This window comes from Oncorhynchus tshawytscha, linkage group LG02 (assembly GCF_018296145.1).
Source record: "Oncorhynchus tshawytscha isolate Ot180627B linkage group LG02, Otsh_v2.0, whole genome shotgun sequence".
NCBI classification, from domain to species: Eukaryota; Metazoa; Chordata; class Actinopteri; order Salmoniformes; family Salmonidae; genus Oncorhynchus; species Oncorhynchus tshawytscha.
Window position 1 is genome coordinate 23,557,366 of NC_056430.1, and position 18,519 is coordinate 23,575,884.

Below are 18,519 nucleotides of genomic sequence, written 5' to 3' on the forward strand. Positions count from 1 at the left end.
GAGTGGATCTGCCCCTGAGGCCTCTTCACGAGCAGAGAGATAGAGAGCTAGGCGATAGCAAGCCTCTGAAACATGCTCCACGGGGTTTTGACAGATATATCAGTGACATATGAATGATATCGTACAGTATTTTTTGCAGAATCCTAATTGAAAAGAGGGTTTAATTTCAGCATAATACAGAAAGAGAGGGAGATACAAAAACAGCTTATTGTTTTACTCTCTTTCAAAGCTAAAGAGTATAGGACTTCAAATTTACAGTTGTAGGAGAAAAATGTAATTGTCTCTTTTTAGTTTACAATGTCTGTCTGTGAGAGTGGGGTGTGTGTGTGTGTGCTGGGTTTTTGCAAGTCTTCACTAAGGCAACGGGCCGACGGGAAACAATGATTTTCAACACTTCACCCCGGGGACTGTGGGAGGGGGGACTGACTATGGGGAGGAAAGTGTGTCTTTACAGGTGGGTAACGTTTCTCACATGGAGAGAAGAAGAATTACATTTAGAAGGACATTTAAAAAACAAAAGCCCCCTTTTACAAACTGGACTCTTCAGTCTGATTAAACAACCAAGCATGATGTGGCCCAGCTGTGGTGGTTTTCACAGAACGCAGCAAATCGGTTGTTTCCCCAAACTTGGAAGGTTGATACACTGAGCAAATCCTCTTTGTTGATTGTGATTTTTGGTGGCAGAAATATGGTGTGATATTTCATGGAGAGGGGCGAAGTGTAAAGCACAGCTGTTGTTCCCTGCTTTAAAGGTCCAGCTGTTGGTGCTCTGTGCTATTCATCCACAGCCCTGTATCACTTTAGATCCATTTACTGTAAGTTAATAGGCCTGATGTTGAAGTCGTATTATCATCTTCACTATTTATAGTGTCTTTGTAATGACATGCAGGTTGTAACAGTGTAGATGACATGATTACAATTTCAGGATATGATAGAAACACTTAAGTTTCCTCTTGTACCACAGTAATTAAACAGTAGTTACTGTAGTAACACCACTGTAATAAAGACATTTCAGTTGAATGCATTCAGTTGTACAACTGACTTTGCATCCCCCTTTCCTTTCCTTAATAACATTGTTTTATGGGAAATTGATTTACATGGTTTGGATATGACACACCACAGACTAAGAAGAAGTCTTGTCTCATCCCAGACTCCTTTGGAGGTCTATGGCCCCCTGGCATTGTCCAATGTGACACATGGGTGGTAGGTGAGAGAGGAGTGGAGGTAAGGGGGGTGAGGGGTGGAGGAATGGGGGGTGAGTGGGTGTGTTGTATAGTGTGATGATCCCTGCTCGACCTCCCTGAGCTGAAAGAGAGCCCAGTGAGTCCCAGCCGCGTCTCCTTATCAGATCACGCATCCACTTCAATTTGCAATTCTAATGAAAATCAGACACCTGCACTGCCAACGATCACCTCTCTGTGGATCTCTGCCACCACAATTGAAAAATAAGGAGGAAAGGAAGAAAGAAAGGGTGATAGAGAGAGAGGAAAGGAGCGAGGGAAGAGAAAAGCAGAGAGTCCTATCAGCTAGGGGGAGGAGGAGTGTCTGGTTACAGTTGGCCCAGGGATGGAGGAGAAGAAAGACTCTCTTTCATTCGGGGCTCTGTGACAGAGGTCTTCTCACATGGTGAAAGAATCGGGAGATAATGTTGGCTGTGAGGGAGGGTGGCCAGGGGACCTGGGAGGTCTGTCACTGGGGTGATCTTACCTCTCCTAACCCTTCACCTGCATGGGAGCATGGGAGTCAGCTCTCTCCTCTGCTCTGTCTGATGGCTGCATGGTCTAGACTACGAATTGAATCATCCCCACTGATGTGAATCCCAAGGGTTAGTTTCAGAATTGATACACCTTTTATGTACCCAATACATCCCTCCTCTCAGCTCCTTATCAGAGGGGAGAGATCTGGCCATCTCTGGCTATGCCTGTACGAGGCAAAGGTTAAGAGTATCACACACACAACGAGGCCGTTAACAGCCAAGATAGACTACTAATAAGAGGAAGAAGAGGAGGAGGTGGAGGTCAGAGTGATCCTATCAGTCCATTACAGGGACCATTGTGGACAAAAGCAAGTGCTCTCTCTTTCACTGTGGCCTAGTTGTGGCCTTGGTTAGTGTGCTCACAGGTACACTGGTTCTCTGCACTGCACATATGAGCAGCAGGACAAAGAGGCCTTGATGAAGGTGTGTGGAGATGCCACCACTCCTCAAAGAACTCAGAGCTGAATTCACATCGACCACCGGACCACAGCATTCAGGCCAGCAACAATACACAGGAGGCCCACTTCCCACATCTTTACCTCCACTAGTGAAATGAGGGGTCCTCTCCAACAGACCAACTGACATTATAACACTGTTTGTGCGTTCATCATTGATGTTGTGTCATGATGAATTGTAAACCGCAATTAAATAATGTATTCATCTATTTGTTGCAGCTTTTTAAACTAAGGTCCAAAATCCCAGTTTGGGTGTAGTGTGCTGAAGGCTCTCTAGTCTTCACCAGGGGCCTTCTTTATCAACCGTGGGTACTTTTATCACAAAATTCTGGCGCACATGGAGATTCTAGGATTTAGGTACGCAACAAGTTATTGAGATTTAACACGTGAACGAGCATTACAACTCCCACCTCCATTCAACTTGTGTAGTGGCGAAAATGCCCTAATTTGCTGTATGATTTGGAAATGTTGGAACTGGTCCATGACAGTTTCTGAAAGAAAGAGCAATGGTACCTTTGATCACATTTCTGTAGCAGTGTATGCAGAACGCTTTCATCTTTTGCAGTGAATATTTTTTACTAAACACGCATGCTGTCTATAGCGAGTGCTATACACTGACTGCTAATTCTGCAAGATTGATTGCCTATTCAAGCGATTTAAAAGTAAACTCTACAGACCAAAAGGCAAACTGTTGTTCAATATTTTGTTTATCGATAGATTGCTGTTTCTATTCCCTGTTTCTTTAATATGTGCTTATATTATATAGGCTATGATGTTGCGCTCCTATTGCACAACAATACCAATACTCTGAGCTAGGGTTTCGCCACAGGGGTGACAAAAAACATTTGAGGAGTAGCTGGTATCATAAATGCATGTGAGAATGCTGTTCATCGACTACAGCTCGGCATTCAACACCATAGTACCCTCCAAGCTCGTCATCAAGCTCGAGACCCTGGGTCTCGACCCCGCCCTGTGCAACTGGGTACTGGACTTCCTGACGGGCCGCCCCCAGGTGGTGAGGGTAGGCAACAACATCTCCTCCCCGCTGATCCTCAACACTGGGGCCCCACAAGGGTGCGTTCTGAGCCCCCTCCTGTACTCCCTGTTCACCCACGACTGCGTGGCCATGCACGCCTCCAACTCAATCATCAAGTTTGCGGACGACACAACAGTGGTAGGCTTGATTACCAACAACGACGAGACGGCCTACAGGGAGGAGGTGAGGGCCCTCGGAGTGTGGTGTCAGGAAAATAACCTCACACTCAACGTCAACAAAACTAAGGAGATGATTGTGGACTTCAGGAAACAGCAGAGGGAACACCCCCCATCCACATCGATGGAACAGTAGTGGAGAGGGTAGCAAGTTTTAAGTTCCTCGGCATACACATCACAGACAAACTGAATTGGTCCACTCACACAGACAGCATCGTGAGGAAGGCGCAGCAGCGCCTCTTCAACCTCAGGAGGCTGAAGAAATTCGGCTTGTCACCAAAAGCACTCACAAACTTCTACAGATGCACAATCGAGAGCATCCTGGCGGGCTGTATCACCGCCTGGTATGGCAACTGCACCGCCCTCAACCGTAAGGCTCTCCAGAGGGTAGTGAGGTCTGCACAACGCATCACCGGGGGCAAACTACCTGCCCTCCAGGACACCTACACCACCCGATGCTACAGGAAGGCCATAAAGATCATCAAGGACATCAACCACCCGAGCCACTGCCTGTTCACCCCGCTGTCATCCAGAAGGCGAGGTCAGTACAGGTGCATCAAAGCTGGGACTGAGAGACTGAAAAACAGCTTCTATCTCAAGGCCATCAGACTGTTAAACAGCCACCACTAACATTGAGTGGCTACTGCCAACACACTGTCAATGACACTGACTCTACTCCAGCCACTTTAATCATGGGAATTGATGGGAAATGATGTAAATATATCACTAGCCACTTTAAACAATGCTACCTTATATAATGTTACTTACCCTACATTGTTCATCTCATATGCATACGTTGATACTGTACTCTATATCATCGACTGCATCCTTATGTAATACATGTATCACTAGCCACTTTAACTATGCCACTTGGTTTACAGACTTCTCTCATATTTATATACTGTACTCGATATCATCTACTGTATCTTGCCTATGCTGCTCTGTACCATCACTCATTCATATATCCTTATGTACATATTCTTTATCCCCTTACACTGTGTATAAGACAGTAGTTTTTTTGGAATTGTTAGTTAGATTACTTGCTCGTTATTACTGCATTGTCGGAACTAGAAGCACAAGCATTTCGCTACACTCGCATTAACATCTGCTAACCATGTGTATGTGACAAATAAAATTTGATTTGATTTGATTTGATTTGCATTAATGTTTGAATGGTTGTCAATTATCATTAAAGAGATTCTTTGTTACTTTTGTATACTTTTTTGCCAGTAGTTCTGAAGTAACACTCAAGAGCCAAAATTCGTCCACGAAAATAGCATACTACGTCACATATATGCACCACGTTCTATCTCTCTCTCTCTTTCTCTCTCTCTGTCTCTTCTCTCTCTCTTTCTCTGCTGTGTCCACTGAGCCATTGGGCCCGCACTGCAACATCATTGGATAATGCTGGGCAGGACTTGCTAGCTGTCACTCAAATGCGAAGGGCTGAAGCTCATTGTCTTGAACTAAAATTGCTAGGGGGGGAAATGGAGGCAAAATGACATGGCACAGCTTAAAAAAAACACTCTATCAAACTAGGGATTTCATGGCTAATTAAGGTAAAATAGTAAATCTGCTCATGTATGAACCACATGTAGACACATCCAGCCCAAAGTGGGAGGTGTAAAAAATACATTCTTAGTCACCAAAGTACCAGAGCATGTGTAACGGTTTTGGTTTTTTGTGGTTAATACGATACATCTTTAATGAAGATGACACACGAAAATACAAAACAACAAACGGAACGTGAAAACCTATACAGCCTATCTGGTGAAATACAAAACACTGAGACAGGAACAATCACCCACCAAACACTCAAAGAATATGGCTGCCTAAATATGGTTCCCAATCAGAGACAACGAGAATCACCTGCCTCTGATTGAGAACCGCCTCAGGCAACCATAGACTTTGCTAGAACACCCCACTAAGCCACAATCCCAAAACCTATGAAAAACCCCAATACACAAACACACCACAAAATAAACCCATGTCACACCCTGGCCTGACCAAATAAATAAAGAAAACACAAAATACTAAGACCAGGGCGTGACAGCATGTCTTTAATTAGGCTATACATGTACCTGGATAGCTAGTGCACAGATTGTTACAATGAGCAGACAAGTCAGAGCAGTGGAGAAAGAATTAGGCCTAGGCTACTGTACACCTTGTTCTTTAGATGTATTTTTATTTATTTTTTATTTCACCTTTATTTAATCAGGTAGGCTAGATGAGAACAAGTTCTCATTTACAACTGCGACCCGGCCAAGATAAAGCAAAGCAGTGTGACACAGACAACAACACAGAGTTACACATGGAGTAAACAATAAACAAGGCAATAACACAATAAACAAGTCACAGACACAGTAGAAAAAAAGTAAGTCTATATACAGTGTGTGCAAAAGGCATGAGGAGGTAGGCAATAAATAGGCCATAGGAGCGAATAAATCCAAATCAAATCAAAATCAAATCAAATTTTATTTGTCACATACACATGGTTAGCAGATGTTAATGCGAGTGTAGCGAAATGCTTGTGCTTCTAGTTCCGACAATGCAGTAATAACGAACAAGTAATCTAACTAACAATTCCAAAAAACTACCGTCTTATACACAGTGTAAGGGGATAAAGAATATGTACATAAGGATATATGAATGAGTGATGGTACAGAGCAGCATAGGCAAGATACAGTAGATGATATTGAGTACAGTATATACATATGAGATAAGTATGTAAACCAAGTGGCATAGTTAAAGTGGCTAGTGATACATGTATTACATAAGGATGCAGTCGATGATATAGAGTACAGTATCTACGTATGCATATGAGATGAATAATGCAGGGTAAGTAACATTATATAAGGTAGCATTGTTTAAAGTGGCTAGTGATATATTTACATCATTTCCCATCAATTCCCATTATTAAAGTGGCTGGAGTAGAGTCAGTGTCATTGACAGTGTGTTGGCAGTAGCCACTCAATGTTAGTGGTGGCTGTTTAACAGTCTGATGGCCTTGAGATAGAAGCTGTTTTTCAGTCTCTCGGTCCCAGCTTTGATGCACCTGTACTGACCTCGCCTTCTGGATGACAGCGGGGTGAACAGGCAGTGGCTCGGGTGGTTGATGTCCTTGATGATCTTTATGGCCTTCCTGTAGCATCGGGTTGGTGTAGGTGTCCTGGAGGGCAGGTAGTTTGCCCCCGGTGATGCGTTGTGCAGACCTCACTACCCTCTGGAGAGCCTTACGGTTGAGGGCGGTGCAGTTGCCATACCAGGCGGTGATACAGCCCGCCAGGATGCTCTCGATTGTGCATCTGTAGAAGTTTGTGAGTGCTTTTGGTGACAAGCCGAATTTCTTCAGCCTCCTGAGGTTGAAGAGGCGCTGCTGCGCCTTCCTCACGATGCTGTCTGTGTGAGTGGACCAATTCAGTTTGTCTGTGATGTTTATACCGAGGAACTTAAAACTTGCTACCCTCTCCACTACTGTTCCATCGATGTGGATGGGGGGGTGTTCCCTCTGCTGTTTCCTGAAGTCCACAATCATCTCCTTAGTTTTGTTGACGTTGAGTGTGAGGTTATTTTCCTGACACCACACTCCGAGGGCCCTCACCTCCTCCCTGTAGGCCGTCTCGTCGTTGTTGGTAATCAAGCCTACAACGACGAGACGGCCTACAGGGAGGAGGTGAGGGCCCTCGGATCTGCTAATTACAATTTAGCAGATTAACACTGGAGTGAAAAATGAGCAGATGATGATGTGTAAGTAGAGATACTGGTTTGCAAAAGAGCAGAAAAGTAAATCAAATAAAAACAGTATGGGGATGAGGAAGGTAGATTGGGTGGGCAATTTACAGATGGACTATGTACAGCTGCAGCGATTGGTTAGCTGCTCAGATAGCTTTTTTGTTTAAAGTTGGTGAGGGAAATAAAGTTCTCCAAATTTGGCAATTTGTTCCAGTCACTGGCAGCAGAGACATGGAAGGAAAGGCGGCCAAAAGAGGTGTTGGCTTTGGGGATGATCAGTGAGATATACCTGCTGGAACGTGTGCTACGGGTAGGTGTTGTTATCGTGACCAGTGACCTGAGATAAAGCGGAGCTTTACCTAGCATATACTTGTAGATGACCTGGAGCCAGTGGGTCTGGCGACGAATATGTAGCGAGAGCCAGCCAACTAGAGCATAAAGGTCGCAGTGGTGGGTGGTACAAGGTGATTTGGTAACAAAACGGATGGCACTGTGATAGACTGCATCCAGTTTGCTGAGTAGAGTGTTGGAAGCTATTTTGTAGATGACATCGCCGAAGTTGAGGATCGGTAGGATAGTCAGTTTTACTAGGGTAAGTTTGGCGGCGTGAGTGAAGGAGGCTTTGTTGCAAAATGGAAAGCCGATTCTAGAATGATTTTGGATTGGAGATGTTTAATATGAGTCTGGAAGGAGAGTTTACAGTCTAGCTAGACACCTAGGTATTTATAGTTGTCCACATATTCTAGGTCGGAACCGTCCAGGGTGGTGATGCGAGTCGGGCGGGCGGGTGCGGGCAGCGAACGATTAAAAAGCATGCAATTGGTTTTACTAGCGTTAAAGAGCAGTTGGAGGCCACGGAAGGAGTGTTGTATAGCATTGAAGCTCTTTTGGAGGTTAGTTAGCACTGTGTCCAAGGAAGGGTCAGATGTATACAGAGTGGTGTCATCTGCGTAGAGGTGGATCAGGGAATCGCCCGCAGCAAGAGCGACATCATTGATATATACAGAGAAAAGAGTCAGCCCTAGAATTGAACCCTGTGGTACCCCCATAGAGACTGCCAGAGGTCCGGACAACAGGCCCTCCGGATTTACACACTTAACTCTGTCTGCAAAGTAGTTGGAGAACCAGGCGAGGCAGTCATTAGAAAAACCAAGGCTTTTGAGTCTGCCAATAAGAATACGGTGATTGACAGAGTCGAAAGGCTTGGCCAGGTCGATGAAGACGGCTGCACAGTACTGTCTTTTATCGATGGAGGTTATGATACCGTTTAGTACCTTGAGTGTGGCTGAGGTGCACCCGTGACCAGCTCAGAAACCGGATTGCACAGCGAAGAAGGTACGGTGGGATTTAAATGGTCAGTGATCTGTTTATTAACTTGGCTTTCAAAGACTTTAGAAAGGCAGGGCAGGGGCCTCCCGGGTGGCACAGTGGTCCAGGGCACTGCATCGCAGCGCTAGCTGTGCCACCAGAGACCCTGGGTTCGCGCCCAGGCTCTGTCGCAGCTGGCTGCGACCAGGAGGTCCGTGGGGCGACGCACAATTGGCCTAGCGTCATCCGGGTTAGGGAGGGTTTGGCCGGTAGGGATATACTTGCCTCATAGTGCACCAGCGACTCCTGTGGCGGGCCGGGCGCAGTGCACGCCAACCAGGTCGCCAGGTGCACTGTGTTTCCTCCGACACATTGGTGCGGCTGGCTTCCGGATTGGGTGCGCGCTGTGTTAAGAAGCAGTGCGGCTTGGTTGGGTTGTGTTTTGGAGGACGCATGGCTTTCGACCTTCATCTCTACCGAACCCGTACGGGAGTTGTAGCGATGAGACAAGATAGTAACTACTAACATTTGGATACCACGAAATTGGGGGAGAAACTATTTTAAAAAAAAGAAAGGCAGGGCAGGATGGATATAGGTCTGTAACGGTTTGGGTCTAGAGTGTCACCTCAAAGAGGGGTATGACCGCGGCAGCTTTCCAATCTTTAATGGATCTCGGACGGCTTTCTGGTAAGAAGACGGGCGGGGGCGTATGCCTTATGGCCAACGTGACATGGTGTGATGAAAGAAACATACAGGAACTCAAATCCTTCTGTTCACCTGATTTAGAATTCCTCACAATCAAATGTAGACCGCATTATCTACCAAGAGAATTCTCTTCGATTATAATCACAGCCGTATATATCCCCCCCCAAGCAGACACATCGATGGCTCTGAACGAACTTTATTTAACTCTCTGCAAACTGGAAACGATTTATCCGGAGGCTGCATTCATTGTAGCTGGGGATTTTAACAAGGCTAATCTGAAAACAAGACTCCCTAAATTTTATCAGCATATCGATTGCGCAACCAGGGGTGGAAAGACCCTGGATCATTGTTACTCTAACTTCCGCGACGCATATAAGGCCCTGCCCCGCCCCCTTTCGGAAAAGCTGACCATGACTCCATTTTGTTGATCCCTGCCTACAGACAGAAACTAAAACAAGAAGCTCCCACGCTGAGGTCTGTCCAACGCTGGTCTGACCAAGCTGACTCCACACTCCAAGACTGCTTCCATCACGTGGACTGGGAGATGTTTCGTATTGCGTCAGACATCAACATTGACGAATACGCTGATACGGTGTGCGAGTTCATTAGAACGTGCGTTGAAGATGTCGTTCCCATAGCAACGATTAAAACATTCCCTAACCAGAAACCTTGGATTGATGGCAGCATTCGTGTGAAACTGAAGGCACGAACCACTGCTTTTAATCAGGGCAAGGTGTCTGGTAACATGACTGAATACAAACAGTGCAGCTATTCCCTCCGCAAGGCTATCAAACAAGCTAAGCGCCAGTACAGAGACAAAGTAGAATCTCAATTCAACGGCTCAGACACAAGAGGTATGTGGCAGGGTCTACAGTCAATCACGGACTACAGGAAGAAACCCAGCCCAGTCACGGACCAGGATGTCTTGCTCCCAGGCAGACTAAATAACTTTTTTGCCCGCTTTCAGGACAATACAGTGCCACTGACACGGCCTGCAACGGAAACATGCGGTCTCTCCTTCACTGCAGCCGAAGTGAGTAAGACATTTAAACGTGTTAACCCTCGCAAGGCTGCAGGCCCAGACGGCATCCCCAGCCGCGCCCTCAGAGCATGCGCAGACCAGCTGGCCGGTGTGTTTACGGACATATTCAATCAATCCCTATACCAGTCTGCTGTTCCCACATGCTTCAAGAGGGCCACCATTGTTCCTGTTCCCAAGAAAGCTAAGGTAACTGAGCTAAACGACTACCGCCCCGTAGCACTCACATCCGTCATCATGAAGTGCTTTGAGAGACTAGTCAAGGACCATATCACCTCCACCCTACCTGACACCCTTGACCCACTCCAATTTGCTTACCGCCCAAATAGGTCCACAGACGATGCAATCTCAACCACACTGCACACTGCCCTAACCCATCTGGACAAGAGGAATACCTATGTGAGAATGCTGTTCATCGACTACAGCTCGGCATTCAACACCATAGTACCCTCCAAGGGAGGAGGTGAGGGCTCAGTCATCAAGCTCGAGACCCTGGGTCTCGACCCCACAGCCCCACTGTGCAACTGGGTACTGGACTTCCTGACGGGCCGCCCCCGCCTGGTAGGTGGTGAGGGTAGGCAACAACATCTCCTCCCCGCTGATCCTCAACACTGGGGCCCCACAAGGGTGCGTTCTGAGCCCTCTCCTGTACTCCCTGTTCACCCACGACTGCGTGCACGCCTCTCAATCATCAAGTTTACAAAGGTGATTACCAACAACGGTCAGGGAGGAGGTGCCCTCGGAGTGTGGTGTCAGGAAAACAACCTCACACTCAACGTCAACAAAACAAGATGATTGTGGACTTCAGGAAACAGCAGAGGAACACCCCCCTATCCACATCGATGGAACAGTAATGGAGAGGGTAGCAAGTTTTAAGTTCCTCGGCGTACATGAAGAAATTCGGCTTGTCACCAAAAGCACTCACAAACTTCTACAGACACAATCAGAGCATCCTGGCGGGCTGTATCACCGCCTGGTATGGCAACTGCACCGCCCTCAACCGTAAGGCTCTCCAGAGGGTAGTGAGGTCTGCACAACGCATCACCGGGGCAAACTACCTGCCCTCCAGGACACCTCACCACCCGATGCTACAGGAAGGCCATAAAGATCACTAGCCATGCTTACCCTTACATTGTTCATCTCATATGCATACGTTGATACTGTACTCTATATCATCGACTGCATCCTTATGTAATACATGTATCACTAGCCACTTTAACTATGCCACTTGGTTTACATACTTATCTCATATGTATATACTGTACTCGATATCATCTACTGTATCTTGCCTATGCTGCTCTGTACCATCACTCATTCATATATCCTTATGTACATATTCTTTATCCCCTTACACTGTGTATAAGACAGCAGTTTTTTTTTTGGAATTGTTAGTTAGATTACTTTGCTAACCATGTGTATGTGACAAATAAAATTTGATTTGATTTGATTTGACGAAATGAAAGAGAGGTTGAACAGACTGGTGATAGGGGTTGCAACAATGGCGGCGGATAATTTTAGAAAGAGAGGGTCCAGATTGTCTAGCCCAGCTGATTTGTACGGGTCCAGATTTTGCAGGTCTTTCAGAACATCTGTGATCTGGATTCGGGTGAAGGAGAAGCCGGGGAGGATCAGGCAAGTAGCTACGAGTGGTACGGAGCTGTTGGCCGGGGTTGGGGTAGCCAGGAGGAAAGCATGGCCAGCCGTAGAGAAATTCTCGATTATCATGGATTTATCGGTGGTGACCCGGTCGCCTAGCCTCAGTGCAGTGGGCAGCTGGGAGGAGGTGCTCTTGTTCTCCATGGACTTTACAGTGTCCCAAAACATTTTGGAGTTAGAGCTACAGGATGCAAATATCTGTTTGAAAAAGCTAGCCTTTGCTTTACTGACTGACTGTGTGTATTGGTTCCTGACTTCCATGAACAGTTGCATATCCCTGGGACTATTTGATGCTAATGCAGTCCGCCACAGGATGTTTTTGTGCTGGTCAAAGGCAGTCAGGTCTGGAGTGAACCAAGGGCTATATCTGTTCTTAGTTCTAAATTTTTTGAAAGGGGCATGCTTATTTAAGATGGTGAGGAAATTACTTTTAAAGAACGACCAGGCATCCTCGACTGACAAGTGAGGTCAATATCCTTCCAGGATACCCGGGCCAGGTCGATTAGAAAGGCCTGCTCGCAGAAGTGTTTTAGGGAGTGTTTGACAGTGATGAGGGGTGGTCGTTTGACCGCGGACGCGGATGCAGGCAATGAGGCAGTGATCGCTGAGATCCTGATTGAAAACGACAGAGGTGTATTTGGAGGGCAAGTTCATCATGATAATATCTATTAGGGTGCCCATGTTTACAGATTTAGGGTTGTACCTGGTGGTTTCCTTGATACATTTTTGCGAGATTGAGGGTATCTAGCTTAGATTGTAGGACTGCTGTGGTGTTAAGCATATCCCAGTTTAGATCACCTAACAGAACTAACTCTGAAGATAGATGGAGGGCAATCAATTCACATATGGTGTCCAGGGCACAGCTGGGAGCTGAGGGGGGTCTATAACAGGCGGCAACAGTGAGAGGCTTATTTCTGGAGAGATTCATTTTTAAAATTAGAAGCTCGAACTGTTTGGGCATAGACCTGGAAAGTATGACAGAACTTTGCAAGCTATCTCTGCAGTAAGGGCACAGGAATATAAGTGTATTTTATGTTAAATTAACAAATAAGGCTATTCCATTGCATATGTCACACCCTGATCTGTTTCACCTGTCTTGTGCTTGTCTCCACCCCCCCTCCAGGTGTCGCCCATCTTCCGCATTATCCCCAGTGTACTTATACCCGTGTTCTCTGTTTGTCTGTTGCCAGTTCGTTTTGTTTTGTCAAGCCTACCAGCTGTTTCCCCGTGCGCCTGTCTTTGACTAGTTCCTGGTTTCAAGCTTTCCCGGTTTTGACCATTCTGCCTGCCCTAAGCCTGCCTGCCGTTCTGTACCTTTCAGACTCTGCTCTGGACTACTGACCTTGACCTGTTGTTTGTCTGCCCCCTGTTTCTGTGATAAACTTTTGTTACTTCGAAACTGTCTGCATGTGGGTCTTTTCCTGAGCCTTGATAATATATCCATAATGAAAAACAAAAAGAGACCATGTTTGGATGTGGCTTTATTAACTAAATAATTTTTTATACATTGTTTGCAAACTGATATGCAACACATTAATGCCAAAATAACATGCAAAACAAGCCGCAAATAGGTGGGGCTCTGTTCTGAATAATGGGTTGCCACTGGTATAGTGTAATTGTTTATTGATGTCTTCATGCAAGTCTCAACTGCGAAAGAGACCGTGGTCTCAGCATGACTCCCTGCTAGCATGACTCCCTGCTTAAAGGAGGGTTAAATAAAATAAATAAAATAATTTATTTAAATAAAATAATCACCAGCAGCCAAACAGCAGCACGTTGAAGGCAAGGCCAGTCCCAGGCCAGGGGGCCCCTCAAGGGGGTATAGCGATAGACACAGCTGTAAGTTGCTTCCAGGATTTGATGAAATAATATAATGCACAGTATATCATCTGATATACATTTGCCATGGTTTATAATGTTAGAGAATGTTTTCTCTTTTTGGTTATTTTTGGTACATCATCGTTTAAAAATGTTTTTCTTTTAACTCGCCCCGTAGGTGCATGGGCCCTAGGGCGGTCTCACCCACGGTCCTCGTGCTACCTCCGCTTCTGCCAATACTATAGCTTACCTATTGTCAAATATTTTAAACAGGCTACCGCTATATTTACTTTCCAGCATGAATGAGGGATGGATGAATGGAAATATTTGTTTCAAGCCTAAGCAATTGTAGAGGAAATAAACCAATCATGTCAGAATAGTAGAGATATTACCTGCTGTCACGCCCTGACCTTAGTTATCTTAGTTTTCTTTATTATTTTGGTTAGGTCAGGGTGTGACAAGGGTGGTTTGTTTAGTTTTTGTATTGTCTAGGGGTTTTTGTATGCCTAGACATCGTGTTCAAATTTGATTAATACCAACCTTTGCAGGAAAACTGGCGCATGCAAGGTATAGAGTATTTTTTGTGCTTAAGCACCTTTGATAAATGAGGTCCCAGGACAAACGGGAAAATAATACAGTCAGAGTTGGACAACATTTCAAACCATCTGAAGACCCTGTATCACCTGTTCACCCTTCTTCCCATTCCCATTCCCCCTCCCCACCCTCACACTGCACCTCAGCATGACACCTCTCTTCTAGTTCTGTGGACAGAGAAAAATGTGCTCCCCACATGTGGGCCATGTCTAAAAAAAACATCACACACCTCTTTCTCTCCCATAACCCCCTCTCCTTCCCAGCAGCCCAGGGACAGGGAGCAGCGTGTTAGCTCCTAATCCTGACGGGCGAAGACAGCAGTATTATCACCCGTTTAGGGGGTGGTGGGACACGTGGCTCACCCTTTAGCACACTGGTAGAGGCATGGGCAGAGAAGGAGGTGCAGGCTGCGGCCTGCTGTGGCAGGTGGCGTGATGGATGTGCTCCCCACTGCCAAAGCAAACAACGAGAGGTGAGGTGGGGCTGGGTGGGGCAGCCAGTGAAGGGTAGAGCGGGCATTGGGAGATTAGTGGGCCACAGCCCTGCCCTTTACAGAGAGGAGAGAGGAGTTTCCACAGCACAGTGTCACTCCACTGGCTGCTGAATCATGCCTTTCTGTGGACCAGGCGAAGTGCTGAATGAACTCTGCAGCAGAATAAACCTGAAATGCAGAAAACAGGGAGAAACGGTGCCAAATTGTGGGTATCATTTGTTTCCGTTCATAATCACAACAGGATTCCTAAAAGTATAGAAACCAACAGATGAAAGAGTGAATCAAGTTCTAACAGGTCCTCTAATGGCCCAGCCGATCAATCAGAGTCAGACATGAACACTACCCAGAACATGTGCACAGGAAGTCAGAGGTACTCTGGTTACAAAAAAGAAACTGGATATGGCTTGTTCTCTAACCCTGGGTCCCAGTCTGGACCTTAGCCCCGAACCATTATAATGGTGACGATAGAAGAGAACAGAGAATGTGTTAGCCTCAACCTATTCTAGGGGTCAGTCTGTTATTGGATGGGTCCACAGGCGTAATAATAATCCAAACGTTGTTTGGGGATGCAGGCAGTATTGCAGGGAGGGTGCAGAACTACACTACACGATCAAAAGTATGTGGACATCTGCTTGTCGAACATCTCATTCCAAAATCATGTGCATTAATATGGATTTGGTCCCCCTTTGTTGCTATTACAGCCTCCACTCTCTGGGAAGGCTTTCCACTAGATGTTGCTGCGGGGACTTTCTTCCATTTAGCCACAAAACCATTAATGATGTTGGCCGATTAGGCCTGACTCGCAGTTAGCTTTCCAATTCATCCAAAAGGTGTTTGATGGAGTTGAGGGTTAGTGCTCTGTGCAGGCCAGTCAAGTGTTTCCACACCGATCTCGACAAACCATGTCTGTATGGACCTTGCTTTGTGCAAGGTGGCATTGTCATACTGAAACAGGAAAGGGCCTTTCCCAAACTGTTGCCACAAAGTTGGAATCACAAAATCATCTAGAATGTAATTGCATGCTGTGACTGTATTATTTCCCTTCACTGGAACTAAGGAGCCTAGCCTGAACCATGAAAAACAGCCCCAGGACATTATTCCTCCTCCACCAGACTTTACAGTTGGCACTACCTATTTGGGCAGGTACTGTTCTCCTGGGATCCGCCAAAGCCAGATTCGTCCGTTGGACTGCCAGACGGTGAATTGTGATTCATCACTCTAGAGAAAGCTTTTCCACTGCTCCAGAGTCCAATGGCGGCGAGCTTCACACCCCTTCAGCCGACGCTTGGCATTATGCATGGTGATCTTAGGCTTGTGTGCAGCTGCCTGGCCACGGAAACCCATTTCATGAAGCTCCCAACGACCAGTTCTTGTGTTGACGTTGCTTCCAGAGGCGGTTTGGAACTCGGTAGGGAGTGTTGCAACCGAGGACAGATGATTTTTATGAGCTACTCGCTTCAGCACTCGGCGCTCCCATTCTGTAAGCTTGTGCGGCCTACCACTTTGCGGCTGAGCCGTTGTTGCTCCTAGACGTTTCTACTACACAATAACAGCACTTACAGTTGACCAGGGCAGCTTTAGCAGGGCATACATTTAAAGAACTGACTTGTTGGAAAGTTGGCATTCTATGACGGTGCCACGTTGAAAGTCACTGAACTCAGTATGGCCATTCTACTGCCAGTGTTTATCTATGGAGATTGCATGGCTATGTGCTCGATTTTATAAACCTGACAGTCATGGGTGTGGCTAAAATAGCCTAAATCATTCATTTGAAGGGGTGTCCACATACTTTTGTATATATGGTGTATATTCATGAATCCCAGACACATCTGGAAAAACCTTCAAGGTTGTCCTAGCAACGGCACGCAGGGGGAATGGGGGTGGGGTTAGGGGTGGAAGGAGAGTGCTTGGCCAGTAGGGATATATGTTAGAGGTCAGTTGTTAGTCTGTGGTTTTGATTAAGCAGGTCCAGGGGCCCAAACTGCTGTCTGTTTGTCTGGGCTCAGCCAGTCAGTGACCAGGGTCAGAGATGGAGCAGACAAGAGCTTTAGGAGCTCCATGCGGGGAACGTTGTACTCTATCTAGCACAGCTGTACTGCTGCTCTAGCACTTCTGCAGGGATGTTGTCGTCTGGGGAAGCGGGAATGAGAATCGCAGGTGCCTCCATAACTTCCCCACTGGACACACACTTATTGAATCAACATTGTTTCCACGTCATTTCAATGAAATTATATGGAACCAACGTGGAAAAGACGTTGGATTGACGTCTGTGCCCAGTGCATCCTGTTCCCCAGACCTGGCCTCATATGAGCTCTGGACCTGTGGGAGTTCCCAGTGGACCTCAGCCTTCAGCCCAGCCAAAGCTATAAAGACCTTTTTTATTTTTCTCTTTCTGTTTGTGTCTGGCTCTCCCTCTCTATTTCTCTTTCTCCTTGCTTTTCTTTCTCTCTGTGGCTCCACTCCTCACTCTTTACTTTGTGTCTTTCTGTCTTCCGTGTCCCTCTCTTCTTCACTTAAAATGTTTCTCTCTCTGTCTGTCTCTCCCTTTCCCTCTCTCCATTCCTCCCTCTCTCTATTCCTCCGTCTCTCCCTTTCCCTCTCTCCATTCCTCCCTCTCTCTCTCTGTCCTGTGTACACTCAGAAAAAAGTGCTCCAAAAGGGTTCTACGGCAGTCCCCATAGGAGAACGCTTTTGGGTTCCATTCCTCAAAGGGTTCTCCTATGGGGACAGCTGAAGAACCTTTTTTTTTTATTTAACTAGGCGAGTCAGTTAAGAACAAATTCTTATTTTCAATGACAGCCTAGGAACAGTGGGTTAATAGCCTGTTCAGGGGCAGAATGACAGACTTGGAGCTTGTCAGCTTGGGGGTTTGAACTTGCAACCTTCCCGTTACTGGTGCAACGCTCTAACCACTAGGCTACCCTGCCGCCCCAAAGGTTCAAGGTTCAAGATAGCACCTTTTTTTCTAAGAGTGCATTTATCTAATCAGTGTTTTTTTTAAAGCTAACACAGTGAGTGAGCCAGCAGTACTTCAACAGTAAACATGATCAATTGATCCTTCACTGATTTTCCTCTTCGGAATGTCTGATAGAAGGTCAGAGGTCAGTCGGAAGTATGCCTTGGCAGGGACAGAGGAACATAGCCACCTGGTCATCTATGTTAATTATAAATGAGGCGGCCGTGAGGGGAAGATGAGCCGGACAGCTGTCTCTCCGGGCCCCTCCAACTTCCTACCCCCCAACCCCACCACCACCCAAGTCCTGATCACAGCTCATAAGCACGGGCCGCTCCGATGAGCGCCAGATCCCAGGGGTCCGTCTTGGCTGGAAAGACCTGCGCTGCAGCCAGGTGAAACTGGGGAAAAGTTCACCAGGTACCTGGGGAAAAACTGGGGAAAAGTTCACCAGGCACCGCAGCCAAACTCACTCTCTTTCCCTCCCTCCCTCACTCACTCAGGAAGCGTCCCACTAAAATCAATTATTGAATATGCTCCTTGGATTCTTGTAATGTTCTGGCGTTCTCCTAATAATTCTGACAGGAAATGGAAAGTGTTTAATGATTGCAGAAGTCACAAGAATACAATGATTCATTAGTTCTCAGAAAGATGTTCAATGTATAATAAAATGGATATGGCAAGCAACACACTTGAGATAAAACTCATCAACAAGCTCTCATCAAAAAAGAGAAAAGTATTTCAAGTCACCACTTTCTGTAAAACAAAATTAGATTGAATAGCCACTGAAAAGAAAGC